Consider the following 13,013-nt stretch of genomic DNA (forward strand, 5'->3'; position numbering starts at 1 on the left):
CTTATACTTGTGACACCTCCTTCGGTACCTTCTGGAGGACCTTGAGGTGTTGCTTGGAGTTAGTTATTAGGGTGATCTCCTTTCCTGAACAAGACAGATTGGGAGACCTGTCTCACAAATCAGCCTGATATATTTTACTTAGTTACATTCTAGGTTGAAAGCATGTGTGTGCTGCTTTTGCAGTGCAAGCTGGAAAAAAATTTATGTCCAGCAAAATAATGCCTCCACACCTGGTGTATAACCTACAAAGGGGCAAACATTTATAGCACTGGTGTGGAAAGTGTGGGGAAGCAGAAAGGGAGCACAGATAGGGTACAAAAAGACCAGCAGCCCGAATGGGACATGACACTAACACTGGCAGCTCTGGTGCTCCCAGGCCCTATGAGGCTCAGGAGGAGCTGGCGTTGCTGCAGGCACACAGCTCAGCATCCAGGCACCAGGAGGAGGCTAGAGGCAAGGCACTAGGGCGTGCAGTAATCCCACAGCCCTAGAGCCAAGAAAGGTAAATCAAATGGCTTTTTGAAGCACCAAGGGAAAACAAAACAAAATAAACAAATAAAAAACAACAAACCACATTGTTTATTCCTTAAAGCCTAAAATGTTGCACAAATTGGAAACAGGATAGAAAAGATTTTGCAGAATTACACTTTTTTTCACTCTTTTTTTTTTTTTTTTCCCTTCCTTTTCTTTTCAAAACAGCCTTCTCTAGCTATTTATTTTGCTTGCTGTAAAGCTGGGAGGGATGTCAGCGGTGACCTTGCTTTAAATTCTTCTTTACCTAAATAAACATGCTTGTAGGATGCAGGACTCAGCTCCCTTTTTATGAAGAGATCCCTTGACCACCCTGAAATCTTTGTTGCTGCTGCTGGATTACCATGTCTTCTCACTTCCTCATATCTTATCTACCCTGCAGACTACAAATCACACAGATTTTTACCAACTGGAAATATTGTTTTGCAGCTCTATAGACATCTAACAGCAAGAGCTATGAGACCTTGCAAACCAGCTTATGGTTATCTGAAGGCCAGAGGCATACAGCATAAAATATTTTATGGTGCTAGTGAATCTTCCCAACCAAACTTTTGTGGGAGGTATTTATAAGCTAAAAACTTCAGGGGGTTGGTTACTTTTGTTTGGTCACAAATAGAATTTAAAGTAGTCTACCCATCCTCCGGCTTAAAATGTCTGCAGGTATCGATATACCGACACGGAAATAACCCAGACACAGATGGTATTGGATCACACAGGTGACTGCGGTGTTAAGGGCATATAAATTACAAGGGACTATCCCCTCTTGGAGAAGCTGTTTTGGTAAATTCAAGTCTAAGCATGAAACGAGCAAAACATAAATTTTAGGTCTTTCCTGTCAAACATGATGTCTCGTTCCACTGGTTTGGAAAAGATCTTAGCTGTTGTTTCTCTTAGAACAATATGAAGGCCTTGGGGAAAATTAAACTGGGGAGGGATGCAGCATGTAAAATGTACAGCACTGAATGCAGAAGAAATCTCAGTTTGGGCCTGAAGAATCACTCTCGTCACGAGTTGGCAGTATGTTTATCTCCCATTTACACAGAGTCAGATTTTGGAAATTGATTAGCGTGTCCGTGATTCCTAGGTGAGCCTTTAACTGGCTGTGTGCTTCTGTGCGCACACAAGAAGAAGTGTAGTCCCCAAACCCAGGTGGGACTGCATGGAGAAAATTTCATGCAGGAGGACGTGTGCGCCTCCGCGAAGGAAGATGTTGTCAATTAGGCTGTTGCTGGAGAATATCATTCGAAGAATTCTTGGAAGAGGAAATGCCAAGTTTCTAGTTAAACTTGTTGAGTATTCTCTGGCAAATTTGAATAAGAAACTTTCTCTAGAGAGACTATAAAAATAACTGGTTGAGCCAAGTAAACAATGTATTCAATGTGACAACTTTTGTCATCATGTCAGCTCTGATTTTCACAGATTATGATGAAGGCAAGAGCGAGAAGCTGAAATAACACTGAAGGCTTGTAAACACAGGGGTAGTCTGGGAGGGGAGTCGGAGTGGGGCAATGAACTAAACCCACGAAGTTAAAGCACGTTGAACCTGTAAGGCTTCTCCTGAACACATCTGTTAGAGCACTCTCAGTCAGCTGACGTAACTTAAAGGTCCAGCACTAAAACACCTGAAATGGTCTACGAACTGTGCAGTTACGAACATGGTCTGAGGGAGGAAATGCAACTGTTCTCTCTTGCTTCGCTTATCTGCTACTAACATCTTGTGCTGAAGTCCTCCGTATGAAGCCTCATGCTGAAACAGGAGCTGAAGCACGGCCTGCAGAGATAAGTATTCCAGCAGATAATGTTTGTTGTGTCGCGTCGTAGAAGAAAGATTTAAAGCAAGCGGCTGAAACGTGTAAGAATAGTACCCATGGTAGACTGATGGCTGTAGAGAAGTTTGGAAGCGGCAAATATGGGAAACATTCGCTCTCTTATGTAAACATGCTTATTTTTGTAAAGCCTTGGACAAGCCTCAGAAGGGTGAGCTCATGTGCAGCTGAGTAGACTTCAGTTATCTTACCATGGATCACCCTGACAAGTTGCCATAGATGCTTCAAATAACTTACAAAACCTGTAACCATCCCTATACCCTGCCCATGCTCCTCAGTGGTCTGCCGGAGCCATTAAAGCTGGATACAAGCTAAAGCAGCCCTCAGGCTGCTTGGATATGTGTTGGGGCTGCGCCAGGGCAGGCAAAGCACGAGGCGTACTTCAGCCTCTGTGCTGGGGCCAGCGTTAACACACAAATATATTTCTTCTGCCGTGCTTACTCCACCATGTGCAGGCAGTAGCTGCTATCACACCTTGCACGGTGCTTGGCTGTTGTAAGTAAAACAGTAAAACAGTCACTGTCAGCTCTTTCTTGTTTCCTATGCAGATCTTTTCCCCTGCGATTCAGAGATTTTGTGTTGTATTAGAGATCTAAAACCGCCGTCATCTCCACAAGTGTTTGCTGGAAGGAGTGGCGTGGCCGTGTCTCAGCCCCCAGACCCATGGGTGACAGTCACCTGTGATCTCTGCCTCTGCACTGCAGCCCTGTTCCCCTCAATGCGTCAGACCCTAAGCCGTGAGGGGCTGAGGAGCCCGGGTGCTTCAAAGGAAGGAGATGAGACTCGGCAGGAGCGAGGCGGCTCCCTCCCCGAGGTGCGATATCAGGCACAGCTGCGCAGGTGAAACCCCGCTGAAGTCAGCGGTGAAGTTCTCGGCGATCCTGGCGGCATCTGGATACGAGCCACGGCACAGAAAGAGAGCGCTCAATATGGTAGCTGACAATTAATAAAAGGATCAAGCACATAAAAACGGTGTGTGTTCATTCTGCTTAAAGGAAGCAGTCGTATAAGTTGCCTATCAGAACAATACCACCGCAAGCACCACAGACCTACCCTAACGTAAACCTGTGCTTAGCAGCCCAATCAGAAACCTTCAAGTTCTCTTTAAAATAAGCGAATCCAAGCTCAGAGCCCGAAATGCAGCCCTCAATATATTCCAAGTAGCGGAACAGTCACTAGCACGTTAGCAAGTAAATAATAGTTCACAATTAGTGGAAAGATGAAAACTGCTGTAGCAAGCCTCACAGCACCAAAGAGCTTATTTGTAGTCCATTGCTTGCATCCGAACGACACGTTACAGAAAGATGAAGGGAACCTGTCACAGCCCATTTGAAAAGTCACTTCTTCTAGACGAGCCTGTCTGCTTTCATCCCTCCTTGCATTATCAGCTGAACTGCTGGCACCAGGTATTCAAGGAATTTCAGAGGGAAGGAGGAGAGCACAATATTTCCCTGTCACCGTGATAGATTTGACAGACCATTTGGGCAATACATCGAGCATCCTGTCACACAAATTGAAATCTTTGGAAAGCCAACAGGCTTTGAGAACAATACTCAGCTACTCCAGGCCTGGGTTATTAGGTTATGATGAGCCTCTTTTGCTCATGATTCACTCACTTTCATCCTTTAAATGTGCTCAGAGAACTGGGGGTTGGGACGATTCTGCAACAGCCTACCTGGCTTGTTAATTAAAGAAATTCATTCTTGTTTGTTCCCATAGACTTGCCTCTCAGGGAACGGGTTTTCTCTGCTGAAGATGGAGCGTCTCCCCAAGCTGCCACACATCTCAGAGACAATTATTGCCGCTTTCCAAGGCTATTGTATGTGCGGTGTGCGGTCAGCGGGCACGGCGCTGGGAGAGGTGCCGAGCTGCACCGAGGGGGTAGGCAGGCTTGGCGCTGATGTCTGGAGGCGAGGCGAAGAGAAAGGCTGGCTGCCGTGCCAAATGATGTGGGCACCCTGCCTTCAGGGTGCTGGCACCCAACCAGCGAATTAGCAAGATCTTTGAAGTAGCAAGCTGCTGACGGTGCTGTTTGAGATCGGTAAACAGGCATCCTGTTTCAGCCGCGGTTGTGGAGGGATCCTCGGTGCCCAGAAACGGGCTGTTATCAGACTGGAGTCTGGGCAGCGCAGGACTGTGAAGGACCCCCTGCAGAGCAGCCATGTGAAGTCCTACTGATCTTTCGGGATTAAGTGCCTGAACTGCCTCCATGTTGCACAACCCAGAGCCCATTTTTCTCACTACATGTCTCCAGCCTGTATTTTCCCATAACACCTGAAACATTACCCGTCCATTCACATACTCCAAATAGGAATGGAAACTGCAGCGGAGGGTAGTGCTCTAACTTCTACCTCGTGCCATGAAGAGAGTGGCATGCTGGTATGAACAAGCCTGTTCTCACGTACAGTTCGTATATCCTTTTGTAAAATCCTTCCAAGTGCCTTTTTTTTTTTTGTATTGAAGTTTTCACACAAACAAGACTGAAAATATGATCCTATCTATTGTCTCCCCTCAGTTTTAATGACCTTCCACCATTCAGCCACATGCAGTTTCTCAGTAGTACAGCACAATGTGTTGGACACATACAAGCTTTGGCACTCTGCACTTCAGTGACACCCCAAGTAAATTCAAAGGATTCTCTAAGCAGTACCCTCACTTCCACAAAACCCCAGCTAGATGCTTCAGTAAACAAGTAAAGGCATGTTCCTCAGGTCTGATGGGTTAATTTTTCATCCCTTCCAAAGTGTATTCCCAAGGCACAGCTTGCAAATGCTCCTAACCCTATCATACTCTGCCCATTTTATTTTCAGGTGTGAGGAGTGTGCACTCCCCAGGGTGGAATACTTACATGCCATCTTTAAACTTTCAAACATCATCCATCTTTCTGTCACTTTGCCCAAGGAGGTGATACTTTAGAGAGGGCAAAATGGCTTCCCATCTACTTGGAAGCCTGAGGGCTCATTTTTTTCTAATCCTTTCCTCATACGATTTTTTTTTTTTTTTTTTTTAGGGGGAGAGATAAGTTGTGGAGAACTTTTGGAAAGCTTTGTCTTGACCATTATTAGGAAGTGTACAAAGAGTTGTATTGCAATATCTTACCTTAAAGTGGCTAGGTGCAGCTAGCTTTGTATACGTAGGCTCTGTTTAGGAACAAAGGAGACCTCTGAAGTGTTTCAAGAACTTGTTCTCCTATGTGGCATTATTTTCCCTTGGATGGTTTGGAGGAGTACTGGATAGCAAAGGGCTTGTTTGTCTGTTTGTTTGTATACAGGTTCAGGCTTTCTGCTGATTTTAAAGATGCTATCCAAGCTTGCACAATGAAGCTTGCAAGGCTGTACCTGCTCAGGTCCTCCATCATGCACGGTGCAAAGATTCAAACTAGAGACATTCCTGGATATCAATGACTTTACAAGGAGGAAGCAGAAAATGAAGTCTAAGTGACAGAGTCTAAGTGACTTCTTGATAAGAAGATTAGTTTAAAACTGTACACTTTGCTCATTTAACTTTTTTTTGGTGAGCCAACATAAAATACCACTGTAATTTACTTTGGCCTGTGGGAATAATATCCCAGAAATAACATCTCTACTTAAATTCTAGTAGCTTAAGATCTCTGTAGGGCTGCTGCTTTCACTACAAGACCTATAATTAGCCATCCATTATGACACTGAGCAGTAATATTGAGGAAGCCCATATTCCCCCTGGAGCACTGTATCCCAAATGTGCCAGTGAGCACGTAAGGGATGCGCTGAGGTCCCCACTCCTGCTAGACCCAAGCAGCGCAGGAGGTCTGAATTCCTCCCCAGGGCTCCTTGCAGAGATACCCCGTATAACACCTTGCTTTTCTCAGGTGTCTCACATTGCGAGCATTGGGATTGCTGCACTGTACGTCCTAAGGCTGCAGTGGTGCGATTTGGGCTGCTTTCCCTCTTTCTTGTAAGGGATTATTGCTGCCATTGGGGGCTCTGCTGGGCTCTTCTTCCCACCCACCCTGCAGGTGGACACAGCTCCCAAAACCTTCCGTCATTTTCTGTTGAGAAAAGAAAGAAGCTTTGCATTTAGGAAGGATGGAAAGCTGCTAAGCCAAGCACTCCTTTCCTCAGGAAGAGGAAAAACTTCCCCAGCCTTTGGATGGAGCACGGCTGCTATGGGGACGGGGATGGCTCACTGGAGCTGCTCCAGTTCTGGCAGTCACCCCTGGGACAGCTAACGTTTTCCTGACACGAGTTGGGGGAACACTTCCAGCTAGCTGGTTTTCTGGTCTAACCAAAGACTTAGTTCAGATGGAGGGAAACAGCACATACGAAGAATACCTGAATAAAGGGGTTTCCCATGGTTTGGGGAAAGATTTTAACTTCCTTTCTAACAAAAAACAACAACGATTTTCTCACGTAAAATAACATAAACATATCCCCCACTAAGAAAATCCTACATTTGAATGAGGTCGTATTTTCCAAAGCCTCTTCCTATTTTATTTTCGAAAACTATTTTATGAATTAGAACTGAATTTACAGATGGTTTCAGTTGCTTGGAAACAGCATTGGCAGGGTCTGTCTGTGTGTGTGAACAAACTACCACTGAAGAGACTGCTCCTTTCCATGTGCAACCTTATTATCACCAATACCAACTCCCTTGTGAAAGTGGCATGGTGGCAAACACGGAGCTGATGAGACCAGTCCTCATCTCGACACACTTAGGCACTGAGACTGATGTATAGGTTTTCCTCAAGTGTGTCAGACCTCGGACCTTTTACAACCTCTTCTGAACGACCAGTCAACCTAAACTTATACTTAAAAAAGGCATTGAAACCTTGATGTTGCAGCTCAGCTCTAACTTCTGATGGCAGTTGTCAAGAACGCCTGCTCTCCGAGGCTCAGTGACATCAGGAATATGATTTCAAGATAGCTCTTGTTTTAGACCCTCTAGCTTCAAGTGCAAGGCACTGTAAGTAAGCAACATTTTTAGCAAACACTTCATTACTACAGATCAGTGCTACCACACACTCAAATTTGCTTTTCCCAGGTTCCGCATAATGGGGACAAAGAACATTTGTATAAAGCACTGGAAAGTTGGGGTCAAGGGCATGAAAGCATGCAGGAGGTGTCATTTACTGCTAGTCTTTTAAATGTCATTATTCCTCACAAGCAATACTGTGGCTTGATCCTAGCCAGTCTACTCCAACTGGAAAAGACACGTCTCTGACCTACCTCAGATACAAGCATACTTTAACTTCTCTTTGTCATGCATCTTTATTGAAGAAAATGGCTACAGAGAGAAGAAAATCTTGACTAAAGGAGGAGGCCAAGAAATTCTAAAATTCCCAATGATCTTCTTCTCCATGCTGACACTGAGCTGAAGGTTTGGGCAAAATTTTAGTTTAGACCTCTAATCACTACAATTGGTCAGGTCTGAGGAAAGCATTTTGTATTACCAGTTAGGTGCAAAGTGAAGTAAATCTCACATTACTTGTTCAGTATTGTCGCAGGCCTGATCTTTTTCCAGGCTTCTTTAGAAATGCAAGGGTAAGAAGCATAAAGTATGGAAAATGTGTAAGAATAGGAATAAGAACAAGTAATTCTTATTAGAATAAGTAATTCTTATAAGAATAGGTAATATATATCATAGGTAATATATAATATAGGTAACATAATAGGTATTTTTTACCTATACATTAAATGAATGTGTAGGGAAGATGTGGTATAATAAATAAAGTGAGGGAAGCCACTCTCACTTAGAAGCAGACCTGCATTTTAAGAGAAGAGTGAAAAATCCGGGGCCTCACACAGTGGTTCTGTGGGGTATATGGGGACAGGCTGGAGATGCAAAGACAAGCCTGAAAATGCCTATCCTCCCTCAGTAAATGGAGCCTGTTAAGTGCCAGCACTGTGACCAGAGCTTCTCAAACCTCTTCCAGTCTTTCTTAAAACTTCCTTATCAAGAGCAAAACTGCCATTGAGTGATGAACTACCTAAACTGTGCCCTGAATAGTGGGGTACAGACTGAAATCTTCATGTGGCTACATGTCCTACCATTTCATTTGGAAGTATAGTATGTTCTACTCCATCCCTTTTTAATAATGCATGTTTTTACCTCCCTTCTTAATAATTAGAAATTAATGTCCTTGACACCATCTTAGAACACAGTGTTTGGCAACTATTTACAGTGCAGACAAATGTTTCAGCTTGCTGTCAAATATGCTCAGCGTTTTACAGTACACAAATAAAGGCTGTCTCTTCCTCAAAGACCTCGGAGTCTGGGAGATAACATGAAAGAGTGCTTAGGAAGATGAGTAACCTGGGGACTGCAGGAGGGGCTCACCTAAGTTACGACATGAAAACTTCTCATCTCCTGGAGCCACTTAAAGAACCTGTACATTTTTGCTGGGTGTGTGTTTTTGGCATTTAACAGTTTTGCAATTATGAAAAAACCAGTGAAGCTGTTGACATTTGTTTGTGCCTAGTTTTGTTAAGACTCAAGTAAGGTGTAGGGGCTAATCCCCTGACACCCCCCAAGCCTGCTACAGCAGGTTTCTGCTCAAAGCCAAATGCTCTCAAACTGCTGGTCCTGCTCTGGGGGATGTGCTTTTCTTCCCACAAACACCTCGGTGGTTTCTGACCTCGAGAGGGATTCAAGGGAGAGCTGTAGAGACCCAATGTCGCTCGTACGTGACAGAAGACTTTTAATTTAAATGCATGAAATTGTTAGACCTTTTTTTTTTTCTTTTTCTTTCCTATACTTAGGAAAGATATGAGTCATGAATAAAACAGAAATAAATATGATGTAATCATCATGTACAGCTTTCTGTGACGCAGTTTTGCAAGCATTTCTCCAAAACAAATGTCTCTCTTCAGCCCCCAAGCATGGGTTACGTGCAAGGACCTCATTCACGGGGGTGCCAGGCTGCTGTCTCCCTGGGCAGGCACTGCCGGGGCACAGCAGCCTGTTGCTCAGAGCTGCCCTATATCCCTTGCCCGTTTTTGTCTCCAAATTTCTGGAAGCAGAGTTTAATGTTACTGAAGGCACAGGGACTCGGCACAGACAACCCCAGGTTGTAATGCCTTCTTTGTACATCACCTCCCAGATGGTGACACTTGCATCCCACAAAGAAAGAACGAAGATTAATTCCTCTTTCCTTCTTAACATGGTCTAGGCCATATCAGAGGGGGTCCTGTTGGTTTTCAGATCACACCAGGATAGCTTGTTCATCAAACAATGCTTGAGATCAGGTTTATCCTAGATCTCACAGATGACACAGTCAATTTTACCTTACCAACACCCAAACAGTCCTCATACTAAGAGGAATAACATAGCTGCACCTTTTCTTTGCGAAATATTATCAAAATACCACATGCATATGAAACGAGTGATCCCCGGTGTGATGAAGTCATGTTCCTGTTACTTGTATGTAAATGCAAAGTGTGCAGTTACTTTGTGCATCTGAGTGACACACTTGGAGCCAAGCATGTTTTGATTTCAGGCCAGTGAAAACCAGATTTTCCTTTTGCTGGTGGAGCTGAAGGGTTGGTGGAGCGGGAGGCAGCTAATGCCAAGGTAAAACTATGCACGTTTCTCGTCATATGTCTTCGAGTGATACATTCCAGAGGTGTTCTTTATTTAATCACGTAGAGATAAATAAGCTACTACTTATTACAAACTAATTGTTTTTAAGCAGCACAGCTCAAAGATAATCTATGCTATAGAGTTCCTGGTGCCAAAGACATCCAGGATTTTTTACACGTAAAATCATGAAACTGCTGTGATGCTTTTGAAGTTTTAATACACACACACACAAACACACTTGCCTAAAAACTTCTATGCAAGCAATAAAAAACTCTTGTTTGGGTCCAGTCCTTCAAGATGCAACATGGGTAGTTTTGTATTCAGCTTCACAGGTTCAGTTCCTGCAAGTCTGACCTATCTGATAATAGGTTTTTGAACAACGTATTTATCTCTCACTGCAATAAAAAAGCCTATGTTTTGAGTATTGATTAGTCTCCTCACCAAAAATTATTTTCATGACTAGAGCAGTAAAGAGTTCTGCGCAGGAAAGAGGCCTAGCAAACACACTTCGAAGGGGAAAAAAAAAGACACATTGCTTTTTTCTTTGATTTCTCTAATCGCTGCAGATGTTGTGTAGTCGCACCTATGAAAAGTTAAATATTGTGTCTCTGTAACATTTTTGATCTTCATTAATTATAGCTCAGAAAACGTACAAAAAGCAGCCTGCCTCTTTAATACAAATAAGATTAATTGCATGGTTGTTCAGAAAATGAACCACCAGTAGTTAAACAAAAAATGTTTGTCTTTAAGCAGCCCTTGGATGATTTTTTTAAAAACTGTTACAGGAAGTGAAGAGGCTGCCAAATTACCATGCCCGTGAGCCTCACTCTCATTATCAGCCTAAACGAACGCACACACCCCGACACTTTCATCCTCTTCCAGGCCCAAGAAAAAGGAGGCATAAAAAAAAAATAAAAATGAAAAACACAACCACCCTTCCACACAAAGAGGTGTCTCTGAAGTCTGGAATGCACCCTGGCTGTTTGAAGAGGAGATTTATACCTGACACCCTCCTTGAAGCTCATTGTCGAGACTCGCCTGCGTTCAAATCAACCGCAGACTGGCTGCTGCAGGTACTTCATCTTACAACGACCGCATAATCTGAGATAAATGCACCGGGAATTGCTCTCACTTTGAGGTAGAAAAAAAAATATATAAGAAAAGAGTCAAACTCCTAACGCAGGTAGTGGGTGGAGGGAGAAGCAGACGGGCACGGGCGGCAGCGGCCACCCGAAGGGCTGGGCTGGGATGCCCAAGTTGCCATCACTGCCTGGGAAGCGATGGTGAGCCAGCTGCTGAGGCAGGACAGCAAATAAATATGTTTATTGTCCATTTTGCAGTATCACTCAAAGGCCCGATAAAAGTCGGGGCGTTAGGGTGCCGTTCGTGGTGCAGAACCGGTTGTGGTGCGTTTCCCAGGGTGAAGAATTACCACGTCATTTGGAATAAGGCTGTATTAATTCATGGCACTCAAAAACGTTTATGAGGAGATATTCTAAAATAGCACTGATAAAGACAAGAATACAGAAAAATGACAGTATAGGAAACATCTTGGTTAATATTAAAAGTCAGAAAATCTTGTCTTTCTCTAGCATTTCCTAATGCCTTTCTTTGATCCTGGGACCAGAAAGTAATACAGGATGAACAGCAAAACCAAGGACCCTTAAGGGCTGTTCTAGCACCACAGAGTGACCCTGCCTTTGAGGTGGACCCCTCAGTGTCTTTCAGATTTAACTGCTCTAGGTTTGGTTTTCTGATTCTCCTTTTCAAGTAGTTCAGAGCCAGGCCTGTAAGGGGCTTCTTCCAACATTTCCGGGCTCACAGGGATGTTTGGGATATGGAGATCTGGGAAGAAGGAGCTGTTTTATTCCATTTCAGTTATAGAGCATTTTCTATATTTAGGATTTTAAATTATGGTTTATTAAGGATGCAAATTATGAGCATTCCTAGGACTCCAGCTACTTGCATGCCCCAGCTAGCACATAACCATCATGCTATTACAAATCTGAATAAAGCAGGTTAAATTTGCAGCAGATTTAAAATAGGGCAAAAGGGAGGGCGGGAAGAGAGATTGTACAACACGTTAAACATCTAGCCACTAGGATGGGAGGAGAAACATCTCCTGAACTGAACTGACACAACTGCTTGTGAAGTTGCAGCATCAATCTCACCTTGGCCACAGGTATGCCCTTCTATTTTCGCAGTTGAAAGATTTACCATCTATACATTTTTTTTTCTTTCTGATTTTTTTTTCTTTTTTTTTTTTTTTCCTTGAGGGATAATGTTTTCTATCTGGTGCTAGCAGCAGGAGGTTCTCAAAGAAATCAGTTTCATCAGCCCGTGACCAATGTATTGAAAAATGGAGCATGGCTCCATGGCAGCAATCGTGGCAATCCACTGCGGACACTTAGCCTGGAGCCTTCATAATTTCCGACACCGAGTATCTGAGGAAATAGCATTCAGTATTTCATTCTGACATTTCAGTTCATGACAGCAAGCTAGAGAGTGCTGCTTGAACCCAAAGTCAAACACAATAAAAGGAGCACAGCTTTCCAAAAAGAAAAAAATATTATGTAAGCAAAGCAGGTTCGGCTTGTACCGCAAGAGAGGGAAGCAGAAATACGTGGCTCTAGGCAGTCACTCCATTGCTGTGCCTGTTAAAAATAGCTTACTTGCAAATTTCAAGAAACCATATCAAGAGCCTCTTAGCCTAATGAGGGCACCACCAAACCAATTAGACAGCAAACGCCCTGGATTCCCCAGCTCCAGCCACTGGAGAGACACCACCACTCTTGTGCTTGCTGCTCTTCATAAACCCCAGAGCAGGATCTGGGCATCCTTTCCTCTCTCCCTCCTGTGTGCTGCAATCCTCACCCTCTGCTCTTCCTGCTCCCCTGGTGCAGAGCCCTTCTCTGCAGCCTTTCAGCTTTCTCATAAATTCAAGGTGGCAAAGACATGCTGGGTACATGCTGCCTCTACATCAAAATAATCCCACCTGGAGTGCAATCTCATACAGCTCACCCTCACCTGCCTGGAGCCCATTGCCACCAGGGCAATGAAGCATCAGCCTCTGCCCACAAAGGGGTGGATAACGGCAAG

At 43.9% G+C, this 13,013-nt stretch overlaps 1 protein-coding gene across 1 annotated transcript in view; it reads right to left on the reverse strand.

The window, feature by feature from the left end:
- The window catches only part of LOC310892160 (tumor necrosis factor receptor superfamily member EDAR-like), a 461,331-nt gene that overhangs the window by 432,964 nt on the left and 15,354 nt on the right, over positions 1–13,013 (reverse strand). The window lies entirely within an intron of this gene.

Source organism: Anser anser, assembly GCF_964211835.1.
Source record: "Anser anser genome assembly, chromosome: 1".
Lineage (NCBI taxonomy): Eukaryota > Metazoa > Chordata > Aves > Anseriformes > Anatidae > Anser > Anser anser.